General features: G+C 40.0%; 1 protein-coding gene across 4 annotated transcripts in view; it reads right to left on the bottom strand.

The window, feature by feature from the left end:
• Nucleotides 1-13,752, bottom strand: part of LOC142937625 (cadherin-7-like) — an 86,526-nt gene that overhangs the window by 57,591 nt on the left and 15,183 nt on the right. The window lies entirely within an intron of this gene.

Raw genomic sequence — 13,752 nt, 5'->3', positions numbered from 1 at the left:
TGACCCTGTCTTTGGCATATTTACTTAAATTACACTGACGTCGATACTTCCTTTTCGCCCACAGATTCAAAAAGCCTTTTACACAGCAGTGAATGAAGTCTCAGTGTTGCATGTTGTGCTTCTTTTCATTCATTTTCTGCCCTTTGGAATAAAAGGTGCACAGATGGTTTGGTAGACCCAAATGTTCTCTTGTGCAATTTCTCAAATGACGTACCTTTTTGACATAACATCTGATGATTAAAGTTGAGATATTTTCAACAGTTCCCTCTTGTTTCCATCAAGCAAAAAACGATTCTGCAGGTTTTTGCCCCCTGATAATCAAAAGTCAGTTCAGTCCTTTTTAACGGCCACATTAAACACCCTTGTCTGAAATGATCGGCGCACCAAATAACAGTCGAATGCAAATCTTCAAATCAAATCTTTTCAGCTCAAAGCATGTGGGCTTACACTGTGAAATCTGAGCTGTGTTTCTTGGAGTAAGTAAAATATTAACAGGAATTGTTTTAATGTTTGACAAACAGACATAAAGGTCTACAAAGAAGTCAGACAAGCTACATTTGTATCATTGAACTCGGCGCACTGACAACAACCGTCTTCTTATGGCAGCGTTTTTAATCTCAGAAGAACAAGTCGTGAGTTTCAAGATGACTTTTAAGACCCCTCCTCAAAGTACGACCCCAACACAAATAATCCTTGAGCAACTCTAAAGAAAGAACACTTGGAGCTGTTGGAGCATTGAAATTACCATGACAAGTAACCAACCCTGAATAATCCTGTTTGAAGTCGGAGCTGTATGATGGCCACCGACCCCTTCAATGTCTCAACATCAAAGCGATCACAGGAGCTGCCATATAGCTTAGAGGGAGGCTGTTGTTGCTGTGTAAAGATGGACAGATGGTCCATTTTCAACTGTCAGCATTTAGCAGAGTGCGTATTTATGTCTTTACTCCATCACCTCCAACATGACAAAACACCTCAATTAACAGCATGCAGAGCAAGCTTTTAGTGGGGTTTTTCTCTCTCTCTGATTCTCAATAGTTGGTGTTAAAAGTGTGCAGATATAAAAAAAAGCTTCAATTGAACCTGTAATTTCTACTCCTCAACAGTGTCTTCAATCTTCCAAGTGTTTTGCATCTGACTGCTTCGAAACCTATAAAGTCAGGTAAGGACCGGTGTGAGTATATCAACCTGTCTGTTTGTTAAAGTGGCTCTTTTCAGATAATTATTTCATGATTTATGAGGAGTATCAAGTACACCAACAATGTCCACAGTGTAAAAAGCTTCTTCAGCGATTTAGTATCGCTCTTCAATTAAGTTGGAGGACACACAAGAAAGAGATTTTGAGTCCCTATTAAGGGTCAAACACTACGAACACTGGAACCTCTGCTGGGATTGTAAACGCAGCTCTCACGTTGGTTCATGACAGGATATTTTGGGACAGAAACTCTCCAACATGATTTGCATTTTGCTCCACAAAAGGAAATGAAATAGAATGGTGCAACTTACTGTAATGCCACTTGATAGAAAGGATCAAAGACGCAATTTACCAACAAAACATCTGGTAATAATTAGCTCATCTTATATAAAACCCAACTTCAGCCAATGTTAAAAGCACAAAATGTGTTTGTATCAATGATTATTTGGTAAATGGCATTTTCCTACAAATGTAAATATAAAATGATTCCTCAGGAAACATTTATCTTTAAATTTAAGGCAAAGATTTTAAAACAGGCTTCAGATTCTCAAAGCAGCATTACGAAACACTTTCAGGAAAAATACTTCTGTTGCAGTTGAGACCCGATAGCTAGTCCAGGTTTTAAGAGATAGGACATCCTACACTACTCCCTGGCTGTGCTTCAAGATTATGTCCATGAAAATAACAAACGCCGCGCAGGGAGACGGCTAAGGTTTAGAACGAGTACGCCGAAACATCATCATTTGGGTTCAGGAGATCTTCGCTGTATTCCTAACACTGCTTGATCCCTTGTTGAGGTCAGTAGCCAACTATCGCTGGAGAAAAACTGTCAGGGTAAAGGCCAGACTTCTACACACAGTAAAAGGTACTCAAAGGCACTTTACGTGGTAAAAACAGAAACAGTAAATGCAATAACATAAACAAGGCAGATAGACGACATTATAAACAAACAAAAACATAAAGGGTAAGGAGGTGGGCGTCGGCGGATCGGAGGTTGCGGGTGGGAGCGTGTTGGTGGAGAAGGTCCGAAAGGAAATTGTAATTTTTTAAATCAATATGATTATTTTTTTTGACCATCAAAATGGAACAGAGTATTTCCGCGTTGTTTCCAGTGAAGTAGTTGGCCTCTCTTGTTGTTTATTGTGTCGCGCAATGACAAAAGCCAATTATGAGGCATTTATTTTTACTTTTACAACGCACTCCCACGGTAATATTGTTGAAACTCTTCCTTCAATTTGTCTGTAAATGTCAACATCTCATTATGGGATAAATAACAATGGTATTTTCAGGTTCGGAGCCTGCGCTGCAGGGGAGGTGGAATGATTAGGTCAACAATATATTGGTGGCACTGAAGGAGTACATGCTGAACAGTGGATACAACACCAAAGGTCTTTTATTAATGGAATCCATCAGCCCGCTTGATGGATGCTGCGTTTGGGCCGTGATGATTGCACTGCTTGTGTCCTCGAGCCTCAGCCTGCATATGTTGCCTCTCTTACGGAGCGTGCCGTGTTTGTTCGCTGTCTCCTGCTGTCAGGAGCAAACTTGAGGTAAACTGTCAAGTCGTGGAGAAAGTCAACATTTAATCTCGAGGAAGCCATCCGTGGCCGTTGATTTCCGGCAAATACCGTGGACAAAGCCGACAGGTCACAAAGCAAGCAAGCTGGGTCATAGGTCAAGCACACCATGTGGTCTTTTCAGCGGACTCTTTGCTCCGTTTCTCCTTCTCTGCCTAGCAGCGCAGCAACATGTCACCACGTATTCCATCTCTAAATCTCATCAACACCGAGGGCTGCATGAAAATGTGTGTAGGGCTTATTAGAAGTATACCCTGGTCAAATACTTCTCTCTCTCTCATTAATCTAACCCATTTTAAAAACCGTCACTGCTCATTTTCAGGTGGTATTTGAAGTTTCAACTCGTATTACTTTTACTCAGCACCATAGTTGCTTCACTTGCAAAAAAAATGCAAAGACTCCTCTGTAATTCTTTTCTCTGCTTCCCTTGAGGTGGGTGTAACACAGCATGCAGCGCGGCGGTGTAGCTCAAAGGCACTCCGAGGGATTGAGAGGGAGGGGTAGAATCTGAACACGAACCCTTCTGAAATCAGTGCTGACACTTATCATCACTTTGTATGCAGGCAGTCCTCCAGGGACCAGCATGTTAGCTTTGTGTTTGCTTGTTTACCTTGTAGCGAGGGAGAGGGGTAAAAAGGCATAAAAGAGCCCATAACAACTCACAGAAGCAGGCTTGTCCTATCACTAAGCACTGCTGCACAATGTGCTCAAATTGTTCTTGCATTTGAATTTTCATTTTTGCAATTCTACGCTACATGAGAAATCATGTTGGAAAGTGTGTAATTCCATTTAGTTCCTCTTTACGCCCATTTGGCGTGGCTCTGTGCAACACAGCAAGTAGAAAAGTATAAATACATTTGAAAATACAAATGCTCAAACCCCAAGATGTATGTTTCAAGCTTTGTATTCGCACTTCCCTTGAGGAGAGTACAAATTCCCCTATTCAATGGACTGTGCACAATCCAAAATGGATACAAAAGTCCATACCTACAGGCAACCTGTGAGCAATACTGGATCCGGTACAGCGAAACAGCCTCTGCTGCTGCTCAAGAGCCCTTCATCAACAATCGCCCTCGAGATGTTTCACAGAGCAGCTCAACGTCGGGGCTTAACGGGGTCTCTACGAGCAAGGCATGTTGCACAAACAACCTAAAAATAAAATCTGAAGCATGGGCGACTGCACTCTGACATTGTTTTCCCGACGTTGCACAAGAAACCTGCACATAATCAGCCTTCCCTCAGTGTAAATCACAAACTGTATCACGTTATTATATCCAACAGAAACCATAAATTTGCCAGCGAATAAACGTCATTACGGGAGTGACACAATAAAACATACATGGAGCGCACATAAAGAAGGAGAGCAGGCGGGGGTAAGAAGGGTCATTCTGCCACATAAAAGAGCCGAAAATGTAGAGTGTGGGGGGGGGGGGGCGCTTCGGTGCAGCTGTTACTGACATGCTTGGCTTTTCATCTATTCACTCGGCCATGTTCTGGTGAGTAGCCATGGTGCTGTGCTCTCTGAGAGAGGCTCAGCCACTCAGCCTCCCTTCTTTCATTTCACCTTGGGAGCTGGGGAATTAGCGATCGCCATGGAGAAGCTAAACTGTTAGCTGTCACACAGTGGTGTGCAGATGCATGGGATCTGTACACACATGGCCTTGTACTCATACTCCCTAAATTGAATGAATTATGTCTTTGTGTTTGACTGATAGGTCCCCTCTCCATTATCTTTTAGGTTCTTAATGTTAAATCTTAAAGCTTTTGACAGTGTGTGTTGGTGTGCTGGTTGTCGGATTCTATTGAGTTGCAAAGCACTTTGAGACTTTGTTTTAGAAAATTTGCATTATTGTCGTATTCAATCACCTAAACACTAAATAAATACCATGATTGCGTGTACTTTTTGGATTAGTGCGATATGACATGGAGTCTTTGATTTGAGGTGGATTCCAGCATAAAGACAGTTTATGAAAAGCATAAACCTCTCCGCAATTTGTGAAGCAATTTTAGAGATTTACTGACACGCAGAATTCTCTCCAACAAAGCTTCATGTATTTTTCTGAGCAGCAGTATTGTTTTTGGACTCATTTGCAGTTAATCAGTCTATTTTCCCAGAATAAACTGTAAGTTATTTACTCTGCCAGATGAAAACCTTCTCAAGCACAAAGATATCGGATGCTGGTGGAGGGTAACATTTTCCTTTTTAGCTAAACTCCCTAAAGTATCTGAGGTTTATGTGTCATTTGAAGTGAGGCAGTCTGCCCATGCTAAGAATTACGCCGCCCTAAAGAGCAAATTAGAAGATATTTCACATTCAATTGACGGTTATTTCTGCAGTTAGATGTTCCTGTCTGGAGAAGTTAAAATGTCAATTCAGTTTACACAAAGTATCGCGGCCGCAGTTGAAACATAAGTTTAAAGTAGTTAACGTGTCACAGAACAGAGCGAGCACACTTTTTAAAATGTATTGCACAATTTAAAAAAGGTGAAATTCTATTTTCTGTCCCGGATAAGATAATTAGAAAGTGAATAAGGGTATACTGACCTTTTCTTTAGCTCTACTCCAACATGGAACCAAAGTCTCCTGTCGTTACTAGAGATAAGCAGATATTTTGCTAACCTCCATGTGTTTTTAGAATATTACACAAAATGAACAGCAATGGATAGTTAATTAAGTAGGTAATAGAGTGATCTGCATCCATTCTGATTCTGCAGTATGTGCCTGAGTTGCATTTGATGCAATATTCAAAAATGTAAAAATGTTTTCTTGTTTCCACTAACGTGTGAACAACTTAAAATGTCTTAAAACGTTAATTATTTGCCTGTGAAATATTCTACGGCGCTTGCAGTTACGGTAGAATAACTTATTAAAACACTGAAAGCATTTTGAAGTGTCAGCTGTTGTTTAAGCACTGAAAGGAGTTGAGGTGTCAGTTGAACTGTTAGAAATAAAAGCAGTCAGTTTAATCACTGAGAGCATTTTTAGTTTTAAGTTGGAGACCCGGTTAGCGGTTGAATAGCCTCTTGAAGTGTAAGCAATGAGAGCGGTTGAAGGTAAAGCACTAGAAACAGGTAACAGTGTGTGCATTGTAGTGACGCTATTGAAATATAGCTGAAGTGTCACTTTAAAGAGTAAAAATATGTTGAATAGTCATCAAGAGAAACGCTAGATATTCTATTTTCTGTCCCAAATAAGCTGATTGATCAAAATGAGTGAAAAAGGCAGTTTAATAGTTAAATCTACACAAACAGATGTGTGTGATGGCTTGACAGCAGGTACAAAGGAAGCGCTGATAGCTTTTTTTAGAGAATAAATATGAAAATGCAGAGAGGCAGTTTTCAGCGAGGATAAGGGACATGGGTTCACGGCTCCCTCTCTCTCCGACGAGGGCGACTGTTCACGTACGACAATCGGCTTTCAATCAAAGTCAGAAATGATTTTCTGAATTGTGACGGCCATTTATACACTTTGTCTCCATCCGACAGCCGCAGCTCATATCTGCACCTGCTGGCTGAGTCATAACACCGAAGAGATAACGGCTCCGTTTCCATGTGGCGAGAAAGAAATGGGCTTGAACAATTGTAGTCAAGATCTCAAAGGCAAAACAATAGTATAGACATTTTTAAAATCCAAGTTCTTTATTAAATGAGTCGTTTATGTTTCCTTCAGCGTTTTCACATTAAATCAACATGGATGTGAATGTCAGTTACGTGTATTTACACAATGCAATGCGCTTTATATAACCCTTAAACATAATGCACTCAGAGCTGCCCGTGATGCATTCAAGAGCCTCTGTTTTGACGAACCGGAACAATCAGATCTGACAGGAAATAATGGAGCAGCCAGTGTGTCGTGTTGGTGAAAGTTACAGGGCCAACAAATAAATAAATAAAAAGGCTGAGAAGAAATAACTAACAGTGCACACCTTTTTAAATATTTAAAAACATATCCGCAAAGTCAAAATCATAAATATTAATAATTAACCTTTGCGGTGTTTGGAGAATAAAATAGATACATCTAGTTTTGACGAGTCATAATTTCAATTTAAGATATTCTCTCACATATCCCTCTTCAGATCCTCAATACAACTCAAATCATTAATTCTTACGAGTCAAAATGTAATTAAAAAGATCTGAAATTGAATTAGTGCAGTGTGGATATCTGAAATGTGAATCCCATCAGTATAATAAATAATACATTATAAAACATGCTTTCTGTGAAGTCATTATAGATATCTTAAAAAGATGTCTGACCGGTGGAAATCCATCAGAAGATATCTTGAGCTGCTGTTCTCACCAGCCAGAAAGCAATTGCAGCAGATAATGTTAAATTGTATTTATGTCTATTCAAAATGTATTTGTAGATGTTGTGGTCAAGTTAAGGTTAAAACTTGGAAAGGAAGCAGATATACAGGCTTTAAAAGTATAAGTCAGAAATGGAAAAATTACATTTATGATATGCAGAAGTATTAAGCAGCTGTATCAGTGCCGGTATGAATGCTACAAATAATGAAGTATCACCAAACCTCTGTGAGCTTTGTGATTTAGGTGAAGTGGAAAGTGAGTCCCATCTTCTTTTGTACATATAAAGATTTAAGAGAGTTAATGATCCATGAAATAGCTTGAAGGAACCCTGAAATAATGAATTAATTTCCATGTGTTCAAGATTTCTAACTTTGTCTCAAATAATATATCATTTAATTAGTATATATTCTAAATGTTCCAGTACTTCAATGTAAATGTTTGTGTGAGTGATTTATGACTTTTGTTGTTCTCAATGAATTGAAAGTGTCTCTGCTGTAATCTGCTCCTGGTTTTTATAAATGTACTGTGAGAAACATTGCATAAGTATGTATGACACTTTGATTGATTTATTTTAAATGCTACACATGCTGCATATACAGGCAGAAACACACGAACAACTACCTGTTTAACAGCGAGAGATGCAGCATCTATCACGTTAAAGCTGATTATCTGTCCAACATGAGCTCTTAAATACTTTTCAAATGTGACAACAAAAGTTAACTTTGATGTACTTTTGCACAACACGACGGTGTTCGATGTAGCCTTTGACACACGCGTGTTAATTAAAGACATGCTGGAGAGCTTCCCAGGTCTGTCAATCTGGTGCCCCGGTGCCGTGTGTGCCGTGCCAGCTTTGCCACCGTGCAGATTTGTCATCCACATCAATGAAAGTAATCAAGCTAGCAATCAGGGCAAGCTTTCACTTATTTTTTATTTTGCTGTCCGTCTATGTCTTTCTATGTGTGTGTGTGTGTGTGTGTGGGTGTGTAGCATTCAGCTGCCCTCCTCACAGAGATGCACATAAATGGAAGACAGGAATAGGCATCCCTTTCAAAGTATCACGGGTGAGGGAATCAAAGCTCTTTTGTCACAATAAGGCTCCTTAGATGCTATCGGTGTGACGACTGTTTGCTTTTTTTCATGTGCAAGTGAGTACAGGCTACAGCTGACAGCCTATTGAAGGATGAATCACAACCAGAACATGAACAGGAAGGAGGAAACCGTATTTCTATAGCAGGTGGCGTCAGTAAAAGAAAGCGTCTTTGCATGCTGGAGCTATAATACTTGTTTTTCCGCAGGTTAAAATGTAGAAAAATAACAAAACTGGATAAACAAGCAGTTAACTTGTTTACTGAAATTAACTAAATTACTGAACATAAGGTGGAAGTTTATATCAGTGTAAATGAAGCACCGACTACAAGATGCTAAAGAAGCAAACTGAATTTAACACTATACCTCCATCAGCCTCTCAAAGTCTCTCTCGAGCTTCAAATATGGATGTATTGCGCATGTTCTTTATCAGAATCACCTGGACTATTTGAAGATGAGTATATATTTGATACGTAGAATTCGGGTTTGTCGGAAAAAAATGTTGCAAAATACATTTTGTCCGAATTTGATCCGTCTAATCTGTGACGTCTGTGAGATTTTTAGTGAAAGTGACAGAAACTTTGAGGTTACGACATCCCCAGAATCAACGATAATTGGTGAAAAAGAGGTGAAAACAAACATTTTTTCCATGAAAACGCACGGGGTAGAGCTACGAGCAAGCATCATAGCTCATCAGAGCTTATGAGGTCATTGATGTGTTGATTGGCAGTGAGACGGACCAATCAGACGAATTGTGTGGACGAGACAGCCGGTGTTCTGCAGGGACTGAGAATGGAGAACTCAAGCTCAGCGTTTTAATAACTTTATTTGCAAAGTACGCTGCAATAAAACAGTAGAAGTTTTGTTCGGGTGACATTGCCGGGGGCTTATCAATGACATAGTTGCAAAACTACATGCAAAAAGTGACAAAAAGAGCTGCTAGCGATGAGAACAGGACATACAGTACAGAATAAGAGGCCACGGTGGGCTATAAATATCACTTGACATACTGTTCAACTCTGGTCCCAGACTCAAACTCTGGCTCATCCAGTGTCACAACCTTCTGAATCCACTGAAACAATGTGTTTCTCCAAAATCACCACTGACAATACCCCTAGGTCGTGGATTATGGATACTTTTTGTTCATTTATCACAAATAGTATATCAACGTTATGAATTCCTACTGAAATGTACCAATCTGTGACATCTGCACAGCACTTTAATAAACGTATCTGCTTTCAAATGTGCTCGGATAATATATTTCATTTGTGTTTCAACAGGATTTAAAAATGTCACTATTATAAAAGGAGTCCAGTTGACACAATTAAAGTAAAACACAAGTTGATTTTCTCATTAAATAACACATAGTCCTATTGAGAGCAGTTACAAAAACACAAAGACAAACCATGAATGTGTACATGCGCAGGCTTCGGTTAATGCATTGCGTCTCTTTTTGTCCCTGCCTCGCTATAAACAGACTGCAACGTTATTTACGCTGCTATGTCACATTGATTGATTTTAGCCTGAGCAAATAAAGTGCCGCACTTTAGCCTTCAAACATGACAAGTATGACAAATCCAAAGATGACATGAACAACAATGCATGTTAATGTCCGCTACAGAAATAAAAGCTAATTTCAAGTTTAAAAAAAAGATTCTTTGGATCTACACGATAAACGTGAATGACCTGGTGGACACTAAAAATGGCGATTGTTGCTGAAAGGCGACAGGTTTGAGGGGTGTATGAGCCTCATGGTGATTTTGCTTTTATGATTTAGTTTGAGTACTACACTTTTAAATGTGACAAAGTAAGGTGATCCTTGTTTTCTTCTTGGCTCTCTAGAGAAAACATTTTCTATCGTGCAGACAATAAAAAAAAAAGGTCAAAAGATAAAAGATGTTCGGCAGACAAAGAATCAACACAGCTCCGCAAGGACTTCAAAACCACTACAAACTACTCTATCATTATATTGTTATCCTATTGTGTCAGCTGCGTAAGGGGAACTTAGTCCGCTCACAAAAACCGCAGTGCACTTTGTGTGGTGACGTCTATAAAGTTAAAATGTTGTACAACTTTAGAAAGAGCACCACTCTGCCAACAAAAGTGACAGGCCTTTCCAAAGTGGCTGCTTTCCATCTGTCTTGCAGCCACTCACCATTGGCTGTCATATTATAAAAAGGCCCTGGCAGTTTGTTTACACGCCTTGAAACTTGCCAAAATAGGAAGGGGTGTTTCCACTCTACCGTGTAGTGGTATCCACTCTACTTCGTTTGTAAAAATGATAATAAAACAACTGCAGTTACAAAGGCCTTGTTACCTACTTGTTGGGGATGTCTATGTGTCTTTGTGTGAAAGGTAACTTTGCTCATTTAAACCCGGCCAGGCGGTTTGAGTTCAAACGGCGCTCATGAGTCGTCAAAGTCAGGTTTATTAAACTGTGAAGCGGTGTGCAACCGCCTGGGAAGGCATTTCAGGCCAGCACTTCAAGCTGATAATCACAGATCTGTCCGTCACATCACACAGAAATATCAGCACGCATCGGATGAATCGCCAAGAAAGTTGTCATGGCTGTAGAGTCTTAGTCCATCGCAAATTAAGTGTTCTTCAGTATCAAAGTAACCCTGTGATAGTTGTCTCTAAATGCACAGGTACATTAAAAAAAGAGTGTTAATAGCTATTTCTGCATGACTTTTAAAGGTGCCAATTTGCCAAATTGTCAACAAATATAAGCTTAAAGAATGGGGCTCAAGTAACTCAGAACATGGTTATCCCCCATATCAACAAAAATAAACATACGTAGTCAATGAATTGTCTGATGGCATTAGCGTCGTCATCGTGAGCACGTCAGCATGCACACTGTGCTTTAAGCATTCACAAAGCTGCTAGCATGGCTATAGAATATTTTTTCTTGTTAAGATGTAGAGAGCAACGCCCTTAACTATTCATGTATTCATCAGTTCCCATTCTTATAATGCACCCTGTGTGTCCCATTGTGCCAATAACGTCAATCAGACCACATTGTGTGGCAGCGTTTTGTCTATGACAATGTATACGCATGCTCTATGGAGCACAGTCAACAGATATCCAGCTGTGGAAAATGAAATATAAAAACATATGTGTCCCTGTGTTCATGCGCCTTTACAAAAAAAAATACCATCGACAAAATAAGAAAAATTTATATAACAGTAAAATATCACATACGGTATTCTCACCATAAATTCCTCTACTTCTCGCGTTTTCTTCGGTGATTCTGACAAATACTGTTTTCACGGCATTCATTTTTTTTACGTTATGCTTCGGGAAGCATAATTGCCGTTGTTTGTTTACTTTAGTTATTCACACGCACTCAAGCTCTCCGCAGCAAACAGGTTTGGATGGTGTTTGACACACATTATTTTGATTAAAAACCTGTTCAGCGAAGAGTACTCATCGCTGCGAGCACTCGGAGGTGACCGCCTGGTGACAGTGACATCAATAATCTCTTCTCAGGCAACATTCACCTACAATACACGGATGAAGATGACCGACAAGGACAATGGACAATCCAAATATTGGAGATGTGGATCAGGAGAATGATAACCGCCTTATTATTACCCATAAATCAGGCTCTTTCAAGAACTGGAGACCGACATTACTTAACCATTTATGACTCTAACACACAAAAACTGTTTCCCGGGGTTTAGGACATTGGCTATGTAGTCGTAAAAAAGCAAGGTTCGGGCTGGGACATTTATTGTACGTCATCTTCCATCTCTCCCCCCTCACTTCCTGTCGGCCGTCGACTCTCTAATAAAGCTGCACTTTGTAACTGGAGTGAAACAAGTCGTCACCAGTGATGGGATGGGAAGGGGAGGGGCTCAACGTTTGGATGAGTAGGGACGTGAAGCGAAAGGGCAGGCCTCCTCAGTGTTGGCAATAAATAGCGTCGGCACCAGTGGGAAATGCTCCATTTGTTTAATGTGCCGTTTTCCGAAGTGGAACCCTTGTAATCGTGCAGACATGGCAACCTCACCATGTATACCACCCCTCGGGAATTTGATCAGGGCTAAAACTGTTTACCAATGTTTGCAGCCTGACATTTATTGAAAGTGGCCTTTAGTAAAAGTCATAGCTAAAGCGTGAAGAGGTTTTCTGATGAGCTTCTCTACTCTCTGGGCCAATAAGGCTGACACTGGTGTGTTCAAAGAGCAATATATAATTCAGTCACATCAGCTGAGGAACAGGTGCAAACAATTATATCTGGATTTACTTAGACATGTGCAAATCACTAGGGCGGCTTTCAATCTTAATGCTTCTTAAGGTTTGGGATTGCACCAAGACACAGCATCACAAATGGTTGTGGAAGATGAAAAAAGTACATTGTGGTGTTTATATGCATCTGTGTGTTTTTAGCCATTGTAGTGTAATGTGTTTAGGGGTGGTCAGTTAGTTGGTCCACCACCTTGTTCCAGACTAAAACATAAATTATTATTGGATGGATTGCAACTAAATTTGCCACTTGACGAGGGTGGCCTGAGGTTATTCGGCCCCAAGCTTTTTTGAGCCGTATGAGCGGTTGGTCACCGTGAACTCTACAAGCGTTTTTTTACTAAATTCATGACAAACCAAAGTTAAAGTAATTACGTTTTAGACTTGTGAATGGGCTAGCATATCACATCTTAGTAAATGTGAAAGAAATGTCAATTGTTTTTTGAAATTGTATACCCTGTAAACCCTGATGCCATTTTCACTGTGGCCTTTTGCACGTCTGCTAACTACAGGATTTATACTTTGTATTTATATAGACTTGTTTTTCTGAACAGTCACCTCGCCTTCAACTCTTTTAACCTGTAACTGACCTTTTAGTAACGGACGGTTTCTGAGCAGGCAGCATCTTCCCTTCCTTTTTTTAACAGTCTGTCTCTAAGCAGATTACATACCAGCATACAACACCTACATCCTTCAGAGCAAAGGTGTACCTTTAATACCGTGCTCTTGTTCTGTGGAGGCCATTGATCTCTGTATGATCGGAGCCCATTTACAAATACAATAATAAACTCTTGAAAAACAACTTGGTTCTCGATCTAAATTTCAGATTTCTACCACAAAAACTTCCAATTTATAATAACGACTGTGAAACTTGCATGTTTCTGAAGCTTTGCTTTATCCAGCTTTAACCTTTCTGATGCTCGAACACCAAAAAAAACACGACAGATATGGAAACTTCACACCAGCCAAAGCCGTCGGTCAACAAAATGAAACCCTAATTTAATGGGTATGGGTCTGTCAATGCACAGAATTTGAATCATCACATTATCGACTCTCATCTCGTCAATGTGAACGCTCAGTCAAGTCATTAACATGGGACTCTTTCCCATCACTTCCATCCACCCCAAATGACCAGGGCATTAGACTCTTTGTCTTGTTAGCTTACACTCATCTAACAACATTTTCATGCAGCCTGCTGTTCGTTTGTTAACATACAGTTGAACCTGAAAATCTGGCCACTACATTGAGAGGAAACACTGAGCAGTGCAGAACACCCCCGGATATCCGAGCAGCATGTATGTTTCCTTTGTGAATAATGTGGTATTGTGGGCTACTGTT

The sequence above is a fragment of the Anarhichas minor genome, unplaced genomic scaffold (assembly GCF_050575085.1).
Source record: "Anarhichas minor isolate MPS153535 unplaced genomic scaffold, ASM5057508v1 ptg000074l, whole genome shotgun sequence".
NCBI classification, from domain to species: domain Eukaryota; kingdom Metazoa; phylum Chordata; class Actinopteri; order Perciformes; family Anarhichadidae; genus Anarhichas; species Anarhichas minor.
This window is presented reverse-complemented; position numbering and strand designations above follow the sequence as displayed.